This window comes from Podarcis liolepis, assembly GCF_965112155.1.
Source record: "Podarcis liolepis genome assembly, chromosome: 3".
Taxonomy (NCBI): Eukaryota; Metazoa; Chordata; class Lepidosauria; order Squamata; family Lacertidae; genus Podarcis; species Podarcis liolepis.
Genome location: NC_139557.1, coordinates 48,402,407 through 48,413,501, shown reverse-complemented (window position 1 = coordinate 48,413,501; position 11,095 = coordinate 48,402,407). Strand labels below are relative to the sequence as shown.

General features: G+C 43.9%; 1 long non-coding RNA gene across 1 annotated transcript; it reads right to left on the bottom strand.

The window, feature by feature from the left end:
• Window positions 1-653: 653 nt before the first annotated feature.
• LOC310704378 lies at window positions 654-10,225 on the bottom strand. Its single transcript, XR_014524747.1, has 3 exons — window positions 8,104-10,225; window positions 3,410-3,541; window positions 654-909 (listed from the first exon to the last, which is right to left on the bottom strand). It is a non-coding gene; the product is annotated as an uncharacterized lncRNA (long non-coding RNA).
• Between the last annotated feature and the right edge of the window lie 870 nt (window positions 10,226-11,095).

The window sequence follows — 11,095 nt, the reverse complement described above, 5'->3', positions numbered from 1 at the left end:
AGGGCATGCAATAGTCAATCCCGCCTCAGGACCCTTATGCAGCTCCCTTTATTACGTTGATCCTGCCCAATGCCATTTCTGCCCCCATACGTACAAATATTGCCAAATGCCTAACAGAAGCAAGCCTTAATTTCACTGAGCTAAAATAACCCCCACTAAGGGCCCACATTTCCAGCCCAGTCAAGCAGCAGCCCAAATATTTCAGTGAATGCTCTTAAGTTAAGGGTGGATGGGAAGCTCACAGGGTAATATGGCCCTGAACCCTTGAGGCTGAGCCTGTTTAAAGTCTTCAGCCTCTGCCCCATCTTATGAGATCTATGGGAACTGAGCTTTCCTCACTGGTCTCTGGGCCATCCATCACACATAGTGTGCCTGGAATGAGGCTTCTTTCATTTCAACTAAGGAGGAAACATTCCTCGCATGTGCATATTGAAACATAAGCAAGGCTCTGTGAAACAGAAGAAATATGGCACACAATTTTTTAAAGCATTGTTATCAATCAAATAAGAAAGATATAAAAGGATTTTATTTTTGGAAGGTCTTGCTACAGAATTGCAGAGGTGGCTATGAGGCTTGTATTTTAAATGTTGATTAGAACCCACCAGCAAATGCAAGCCATGAGTAAGATCTAATGGTGGCTGAAGGAGGCGGGTAGGGAATTGTCTTTTCTGGCACCCAGCAATAGCTCACTCCTCAATGGCTTAACTTGCAGGAAGATGCTGAAGAGATGCAAGCTGCGAAGTGCTATGAATAAAGTAGCAAGTTGGTTACTGTCGGGTTCTCTGTAACTTTCCGCTTCTCCTATTTCTCAGTTTGTCCTACAGTTATGCAGATCTGCTGTGCGCGTTAATCTTTCGCTTGGCAGCGAGAAAATGTTTGGGATGCCCATTTGAGGATCAAGATGTGATGCTGTTGATTAAATTACAAATGACACATGGCATCAATTCTTATTAGAGATGCTCAAGGCAAGCAGTAGCGTAAGCAGATTCGCATGGCCTCTGTGAAACACTTTATCTTGCCCATTTCTCAAAATGCTCAACTCAGTAATTATAAGCCAAGATTTCAGGCTAAGCTCAGCTGAGTCGTGCAGTTAGCTGTCAATCAAGGCTGAATTTTTTTTGGCAGTGTCTATGTGATAGTTAGGGATCATGGCTTTTTCACCCTACCCCTCGCGCTAAACAATCACCGCCCATTCCAGGAGTTTACTGGGAAAAGAGCTGCGTAATCAATTCTCCTGCCCATCATTTCAGAATCAATAGCAGCAACTCTTTACAATGACATTGAATTTCCAGACTTTCAGAATGCTGAGGACCTTTTGGTGCAGCTATAAAAGGTACAGAGGGAGCCAAACATCTTCCAGGACTGTACCTTGGGCAAAAATGGGGCCTACACATGTGACTAATTTATACTAAGCTTACCAGATTTTTTTTCAATAAATCCGGAGACACTTTTCAATTTCAATGGATTTTGTATGGGGACTGGTTTGTAAATCCGGGGACTGTCCCTGGGAAATGGGGACATCTGGTAACCTTAATTTATACCATCTGCCATGTACACCTAAATGTCACCTAACATTGAGACTTCCAAGGCATTTTCAGACCTTTTCCTTGTGTCAAATGAATGTATGGAAGGGGGTGGGGTTGTGTTTCATGGCACCCATGTATTTTGCCCCTACACATTAACAGAATTGTAGAGTTGGAAAGGACCCAAAGGGTCATCAAGCCCCTGCAATGCAGGAATCATTTAGCAAGAGTTAAAGGAGAATTTTTTTAAAAAAAGGGGGGGGGGCTTTTTGCTGCCAGCCTTGCTGCATCCCTCCTCCTCTCCATCCCAGTATGCTGTGGTGGCTCAGCTGGATGGAGGTCAGGTGAGCGGCGTAGCCCCACAATGCGATCTGCTACCGTATGTGAGATTATACTATAGCCTGCAGGGATAATGGAGTGGGATCCATTTAGGTCTCCCTAGATCAAAAAAGGACAGTGTACCTTTGCTATGTAGAGGCCTCCATCAAGACCTTGGACCTCCTAGGTTCAAAGTGATAAACAGCCAGCTTCCAAGGCAGAGGCGGTTTTAGGGTTGTGCAGCCGGTGTAGCCACACTGTAGAGAGTGCCACGACAACTCTCTGCACAGAGTGTGAGAGGCAGGGCACATGCTGAATTTTAGGATAGCACGGGGTGCTGCTGAAATTTGAAAGCCCAAAGTCTACCACTGCTCCAAGGTTACAGACCAAATCTACACAGGAGAGTCACACAGGGAACATGTAAATGGAACGTTTTTGCAGTATGTTAAAACTTTTAATTGGCTTTTGTTGGCTAGCTATATACTGCCTGGGGTTGTTTTTAAAGCATTTGTTGTGTCTTTTACCATATTAGTTAGAAGTAAATATTTGCTTTCAATAGTGTGATCTAAATGATTCAATTTCCTGCCATCTGAAATGAGAAAGCAGCCTTCTCTTATCCATCAGGTGAGATGTTTGCGAGTCCAAGGGAAAATGGCACATGAAAACATGTGCGCAGCGTGACGGAGGTCTTGGCAATTGGCATCTGAGTTCTTTTGATTTTTATGGGAGCATTTATGTTTCATTTCCAGTCTGTCAAAATACTACACAAAGTCAATTTGTTTATCAATAACAACCTGCCGAAGAAACCTACCTTTAAACAGGGCTGCGATAACTCAGATGAAGACATGACAGGCACATTTTGACAAAAAGTGATCCATCAAATCTCTTAACAGATACGCAGTAATTAGGAACAGAGCAGGTATTCCAGCTTGCGTTCAGTTCAACACCCATTTAGAAAAGAACTAGTGCATATTAGGGAGACGGATGCCACCTACCTTTCTAAGCTTTATTAAACTGTAATTTTGGAGGCACAAGGACAGCTATTGACTCTTGGAGCAGGTTTCAAATAAGGCGAGTGTTACTAAACTGGCAGGCTCGTGGGATTGAGACAGAGCATTTCCCTTCCAGATCACTGGGTTGAAACAGGCTAACTGCACATTGTAACTTTTTAACTCCTGCTCGGTGGCCTTAGTAGTTTGACTGTTACAGTTCATTTACTAGAGAGCAGGTGTTTATTTCACACACACACACAAGTGCAAACACAATATAAACTACTGCCGCAGCACCTGTCATGCTTCTAAGAAACTGTTTCGGGTCCCCTCCTCGGGTACCAGCTGCAGTTTCCAAACTGTTTGCAAAGGCAGCTCCATGTATAATGTATTGTCGCAAGCTAACCTAGAAGTTAGGCAATCCCTGTCCATATAGGGGTGTTGCTGGGCCACCAGCTGAAGCTGATGGAAGGTACTCTGTGCCACTGAGGCCACCTGAGCCTCAAGTGGCAGTGAGGGATCTAGAAGTAACCCCAAGCTGTGTACCCAGTCCTCTGTCAAGAGCGGGCCGCTGCTCACCCATCAGGTCTAGGGAACCACCAGTTAACAGTGCCTCAGCCTCATCTGGATTGAGCTTCAGTTTGTTGGCTCTCCACCAGTCCAGTACAGAAGTAAGACATCAGTCCAGTACATCCACTGCCACAACTGCAGCTGTAAAGGAGAGGTGGAACTGTGCGTCACCAGCATATTGCTGACAACATGCTCCAAAACTCCTGATGACCGAACTCAGTGGTTTCATGTAGATGTTAAACAGCATGGGTGATAAAATCAAACACTGTGGAGTCCCACATTGAAGGTTCCACAGGGCCAAATGAAACTCCCCAAGCACCATCTTCTGAAAGTGACCATCCAAGTAGGATTAGAACCACTTGAAGGTGGTGCCACCCACCCTAACTCAGACAACTGCTCTAGGAGTATACCATGGTTGATGGTATCAAAAGCCCTTGAGAGATCAAGGAGAATTAACAGGGACACATCCCTCCCCCACCTCTCTCCTGACAGGGGTCATCACACAGGGAAACCAAAGCAGTTTCCATGTCCAAACCAGGCCTAAATGGATTTAGAAAATAGGGTTTGTTTAGGGAAGCCTGGATCTGGCCCATGACCACTCTCTCAAGAACCTTTCCCAAGAAGGGGATATTAAAGACTGGATGGTAATTACTTTGATTTTCTGAACCCAGGGAGGATTTCTTAAGGATTGGCCTTATCATTGCCTCCTTTAAGCAAGCAAGGACCACTTCCTCTAGCAAGGAGGAGTTAATCACCTCCCTAGCCCAGCCAGCTATCTCCCCATGGCTAGTTTTTATCAGCCACAAGGCGCATGGGTGCAGATGGTCACCCAGACTGAACCAAGTACCTTTTCCATGTCTTCAAGCCTTCTTAACTGAAACTCATCCAGCATAACAGAACTAGACAGTGTTCTGGACACCTCTTGAGATTCATCCACTGTAACAACTGAGTCCTGGCAGATTCAAGTGATTTCATCCTCAAAATGCTTTGCAAACAAGTCAGTGAGCTACCTTCAGTTCTACCACCTCCTTTGGGCCAGACTTTTGTTTTTGTTTAGTCGTTTAGTCGTGTCCGACTCTTCGTGACCCCATGGACCAGAGCACGCCAGACACTCCTGTCTTCCACTGACTCCCGCAATTTGGTCAGACTCATGTTTGTAGCTTCGAGAACACTGTCCAACCATCTCATCCTCTGTCGTCCCCTTCGCCTTGTGCCCTCAATCTTTCCCAACATCAGGGTCTTTTCCAGGGAGTCTTCTCTTCTCATGAGGTGGCCAAAGTATTGGAGCCTCAGCTTCATGATCTGTCCTTCCAGTGAGCACTCAGGGCTGATTTCCTTAAGAATGGATACGTTTGATCTTCTTGCAGTCCATGGGACTCTCAAGAGTCTCCTCCAGCACCATAATTCAAAAGCATCAATTCTCTCCTCTTTCACCCTCATTAAAAGGTTCTTTAATTCCTCTTCACTTTCTGCCATCAAGGTTGTGTCATCTGCATATCTGAGGTTGTTGATATTTCTTCCGGCGATCTTAACTCCGGCTTGGGATTCATCCAGCCCAGCCTGTCACATGATGAATTCTGCATATAAGTTAAATAAGCAGGGAGACAATATACAGCCTTGCCGTACTCCTTTCCCAATTTTGAACCAATCAGTTGTTCCATATCCAGTTCTAACTGTAGCTTCTTGTCCCACATAGAGATTTCTCAGGAGACAGATGAGGTGATCTGGCACTCCCATTTCTTTAAGAACTTGCCATAATTTGCTGTGGTTGACACAGTCAAAGGCTTTTGCATAGTCAATGAAGCAGAAGTAGATGTCTTTCTGGAACTCTCTAGCTTTCTCCATAATCCAGCGCATGTTTGCAATTTGGTCTCTGGTTCCTCTGCACCTTCTAAATCCAGCTTGCACATCTGGGAGTTCTTGGTCCACATACTGCTTAAGCCTGCCTTGTAGAATTTTAAGCATAACCTTGCTAGCGTGTGAAATGAGTGCAATTGTGCGGTAGTTGGAGTATTCTTTGGCACTGCCCTTCTTTGAGATTGGGATGTAGACTGATCATCTCCAATCTTCTGGCCACTGCTGGGTTTTCCAAATTTGCTGGCATATTGAGTGTAGCACCTTAACAGCATCATCTTTTAAAATTTTAAATAGTTCAGCTGGAATATCATCACTTCCACTCGCCTTGTTATTAGCAGTGCTTTCTAAGGCCCATTTGACTTCACTCTTCAGGATGTCTGGCTCAAGGTCAGCAACCACACTACCTGGGGTATATGAGACATCCATTTCTTTCTGGTATAGTTCCTCTGTGTATTCTTGCCACCTCTTCTTGATGTCTTCTGCTTCTGTTACGCCCTTTCCACTTTTGTCTTTTATTATGGTAATCTTGGTACGAAATGTTCCTCTCATGTCTCCAATTTTCTTGAACAGATCTCTGGTTTTTCCCATTCTATTGTTTTCCTCTATTTCTTTGCATTGCTCGTTTAAGAAGGCCTTCTTGTCTCTCCTTGCTATTTTTTGGAAATCTGCATTCAATTTCCTGTATCTTTCACTATCTCCCTCGCATTTTGCTTGCCTTCTCTCCCCCGCTATTTGTAAGGCCTCGTTGGACAGCCACTTTGCTTTCTTGCATTTCCTTTTCCTTGGGATGGTTTTAGTTGCTGCCTCCTGTATAATGTTACGAGCCTCCATCCATAGTTCTTCAGGCACTCTGTCCACCAAATGTAAATCCTTAAACCTGTTCCTCACTTCCACTGTGTATTCATAAGGGATTTGACTTAGATTGTATCTTACCGGTCCAGTGGTTTTTCCTACTTTCTTCAGTTTAAGCTTGAATTTTGCTATGAGAAGCTGATGATCTGAGCCACAGTCAGCTCCAGGTCTTGTTTTTGCTGACTGTATAGAGCTTCTCCATCCTTGGCTGCAGAGAATATAATCAATCTGATTTCGATGCTGCCCATCTGGTGATGTCCATGTGTAGAGTCGTCTCTTGTGTTGTTGGAAAAGAGTGTTTGTGATGACCAGCTTGTTCTCTTGGCAGAACTCTATTAGCCTTTGCCCTGCTTCGTTTTGAACTCCAAGGCCAAACTTGCCGGTTGTTCCTTTTATCTCTTGACTCCCTACTTTAGCATTCCAATCCCCTATAATGAGAAGAACATCCTTCTTTGGTGTCATTTCTATAAGGTGTTGTAAGTCTTCATAGAATTGGTCAATTTCAGTTTCTTCAGCACCAGTGGTTGGTGCATAAACTTGGATTACTGTGATGTTAAAAGGTCTGCCTTGGATTTGTATCGTGATCATTCTATCATTTTTGAGATTGCATCCCAGTACAGCTTTTGCCACTCTTTTGTTGACTATGAGGGCCACTCCATTTCTTTTATGGGTTTCTTGCCCACAGTAGTAGATATGATGGTCATCCGAACTGAATTCGCCCATTCCCTTCAATTTTAGTTCACTGATGCCCAGGATGTCAATATTTATTCTTGTCATCTCATTTTTGTCCACATCCAACTTACCAAGGTTCATGGTTCTTACATTCCAGGTTCCTATGCAATATTTTTCTTTACAGCATTGGACTTTCCTTTCGCTTCTGGGCCAGACTAAAAGGCCCTAAAAGGCCCTGTGGTACCCAGAAAAGCTTTGCTGGATGGCACAGCTATGATGCAATGGAGACAGAAAAGTATGCATTCTTTGCTGCCTTCATTGCCATTGAATAGGCTTGATAATGAGCATTCACCAGTGTTTGATTGGCATTTTCCTCCACTTGTATCCAAGCCATCTCCCAGCTTGTTTCCTTGCCCTGAGTTCTGGAGTATACCAAGTATTTGATGCAAGTAAATGTGTGTTGAGGACAATAGCCTTTTAACCTGATCCTAAACATAGTACATGGAAGTACATTCCATCAGGCAAAACAATCTGTGCTCTTCTCAGTTTGATAAATTGTTCACACTGAGGAACCCAGCCTGGATTAAAAGTTATATAGAAGCAGTCAGGCTCCTATTTCCTTTTCGCTATCTCATTTTGAAAAGCAATTGAAACTTAAAATATTCTCTTTCACACAGAAAAAAATTTGGGGTTTTAGTCCATTTTCTTTCAAAAGCAAAAAATGAAGCAATAGATTGCCTCCCTCTTATACTATGCAGCACTCTTAAAAGCCAACACAAAAACCCAAATGGTTACTTTCTGCCTGCTGAAGATGAGCACAATCCAGTCAAAATCCAGCATGATTAAGTCCCACTGGTCTGAAATGCAGAGTTAAGGCATATGCTTAACTTTCTGCCGTTCAAATCAGTGAGAATAAAGCACTTACCTTAGGCTGGATCTGTAAGAAAAACACTGGGGCCTAATTTGAATAGTAGAGTGCTTGGTATCTGGTGGGCGGGGCTTGTGTGTTTTGCTCCGGAATAACCCCTCCCTTCAGTGTGTGTTCCGTTAAGGATGTCAGTTAAGAGGGACCAACTGCCTCTTCTTGTTACTTGCCTCATGTTGTTGTATTTAGTTTCTCTCATTATGTTATTTTGCTACGGTATTATTATAGCTTAGTTTTTATTTACATGAGCCCCTTATTTTTCTCAAAGAAAAAGAAACTCTGCTGAAGAATGTTGGAATATCCTAAACTTTGGGTGAGTGAGTAGATATTCCCAGTTTGCCAAGAGGATTGATTTTGTTAGTCACCCCACCACCTCCACAACAGGATCATGCCCTACCTCTTTAGTGACTGTTCCCCCTTCTTTGAAGCAGTTTGTCAGAAATGCTTGCAACACCCCAATGACACCCCAGTGGCTGAAACCTCCAAGCACGCTCCTTGCTGCTGAAAAATACATGGCTGCCAGAGAAAAGGAGACATTCCGTAAACTGCATGTCACTATCAGCTATTGGTGGTCAGTGATTTGTTCTGAATCCAAAGGCTAAGCCAAACCTCATGCTGCTGTATGTCAGATGCAATTGGTCCAAAGTCAAAGTTTTACAGCTCAGACAGGGCACACTTTATCCTTCAGGCTGCTACTTAAGCTAGCCGTGACCCTGAGGAGAACCAGTCAACAAAACAGACAGACAAGAGGATGTGATTTGTATGCATCCCTGAGCCTGCCCAAATCACCTCTGACCCGCAGGTCAGGCTGCAAATGACAGTGGAGTGCATGCACCTGATCAGACGGCACAGTCTCATTAAAAAGCCTGGGAAGAAGGCAGCAGTTACACAGTGTTTACACACAGAGACCAAACGCAATCTAGCCAGGAAATGAGAAAGGAAGAGAGAGAGAGAGAGAGAGAGAGAGAGAAGGAAGGAAGGAAGGAAGGAAGGAAGGAAGGAAGGAAGGAAGGAAGGAAGGATAAACAATTTGATTCAATGGAAATATGTGAGCAACACATTATGAAATCCCAAGCTAATCCTGTACTTGCATATACCTGAACAGGATCCCTGCATTTCGATTGATGTATAAATTATGTAAGGCCAATTTATACATCCGGCAAATTCAACTGGTAAGGCTTTTTTCTGAACCTTAACATCACAAACTGCAGGGAGGGGTGAGTGAGTTGCCTGTCTGGATGTGCGGGGGGGGGGGGGGAAAGAATCTCACTCTGCATAATAAAATAGCATGCCAGAAGAAAGGTTTTAGATGAGGAGTGCCCAAACACGATTCCTCTACCTGCAGCCTGATGTGGAATAATCTAGGACAATTTTCACCACTTCATTGTTGTGAATACAAGACAGGTTATAATAAATGCTTTTTATGGGTGGATTCCAATCTGTTGAAACTATACCTGCAATACAGGTAACACTCAGCCTCAAGATACTCTAGTTTGAACCAGATCTCAGTCCTATATTGCTGTTGTGCTTTATGCTTCTCACGCAGCAGAGGGCAAATAATTTCACGTAAAAGGTTATGTTGCACATTTGATGATCTGAAGTTTGGGAGCTGATTATCTGGCAAGATTATCTCTGTTTGTAGACTGTTTTAAGTTCATGAGAAGATCAGCCAAATCTCAGTCATAGGCTCAGTGGTCGCTGGTGGAGATATTACCACCAGTAGAAAATACAGACTCTGGCATGCACACGTGTACACACACAATCCATGGCATGATTGTAAAATATCAGAAAGGACCCCCATAAAGAGCAGCCTCGGTAAAGGGCAGTTTGGTTTTTGTTATTGACATCGTCATTTTATGGGGCAAACACGTACAAAGACAGCATGTCTACGGTTTGCCAAAGTTCAGTACCCTTTCAATTATGTTTTTTTGTTAGAGTCAAATTAACAGCAAAACATGGAACTAGTTTATTAAGGTAGAAAATGGGTTGAGGTGACAGAATCACTCTCCCAGAGCAATGCCCAGCTATTTTAAGAATATTCCCACCACCCACAACACACAGAAACACATGTCTAATTTTTGTAACACATCCACTATAGCACAGCGCTGGAAAGTTTCTCTTTGCAGTATAAATGTGCTTAACTTTGGCCACATTATGACTAGTGTACCTAGCATGAGAGATTCACAGGCGACAAGAAGAAAGTTTAAGAAAAACAGCAAATGTTAAAGAGGAGGCTCTAGTTTTGTGTGTGTCTTCGTGATCAAGGGAAGGAAGAATTTCTTTGTGTCAGTACAAAATGTTACTCTGTCCATGAAAGGAAGGAGACAGAAGGGTAGCTCTATGGAAAAGGCTGACAGCATCTGACCAACTCAGCAGGAGAAACACTGGTTATCTCTAATCAGCACCTTCTGTTACAAGAAACAGCTCTTAAATATATGCAAAGCCCTGGAGCCCTGTTCTCGGGGGGGGGGGGATATCTTAGTGATTAAAGAACTTTAAATAAATAAATAAATAAATAAATGTCTGCCTAAACTTTCAAAGTTTCTGAACTTCTGCTGTGGAATTTATATATGCATATATATAATAGCGAAATAAAACAACTCAAGCATAGGATATCTCCATCTAACATCACGTTCCTCAGTAGTTTCTGTGTTATTTGACTCCCTTTAATGCCGTCTGCCTGGGACGCGGGTGTGGGTAAACCCTCAGCGTCTAGGACTTGCCGATCGTCAGGTCGGCGGTTCGAATCCCCGCGGCTGGGTGCGCTCCCGTTGCTCGGTCCCATCGCCTGCCAAACTAGCAGTTCGAAAGCACATCAAAAGTGCAAGTAGATAAATAGGGACCGCTTACTAGCGGGAAGGTAAACGGCGTTTCTGTGTGCTGCGCTGGCTTGCCAGATGCAGCTTGTCATGCTGGCAGACAGCGCTGGCCCCGGCCTCTAGAGTGAGATGGGCGCACAACCTTAGAGTTGGACACGACTGGCCCGTACGGGCAGGGGTACCTTTACCTTTAATGCCGTCTGCAGTTACTTGGGACTGATCCAGACTTCCTTCCCCACCCCCACCCCAGCTTTTCCCCAGGAAAACCTACGTTTTAGCGCTGAATAGGAACAAAAGGGTTTTCTGTAGATTACCATTCCAGTTTACTGTTAAAGAGCAGATTTTCTGGGGGAGGGCAAAGGCAAAACATCTTGGACCTGTGCCTAGAAGGCATGGGATAAATGGAAGTGTGGATGAACCCTTAGTTATGGATTTTAGAAGGGGAGTGAGTAGTTTAAGGCCCTTCGGTACTATCTATCACACTGGTTTGCACTGGAAGCCCCAATCCCTGATTCCTTTGTCAGCCAGTAGTCACACCTTTCTGAGAACCTTACACTGCAGCCAAAACAT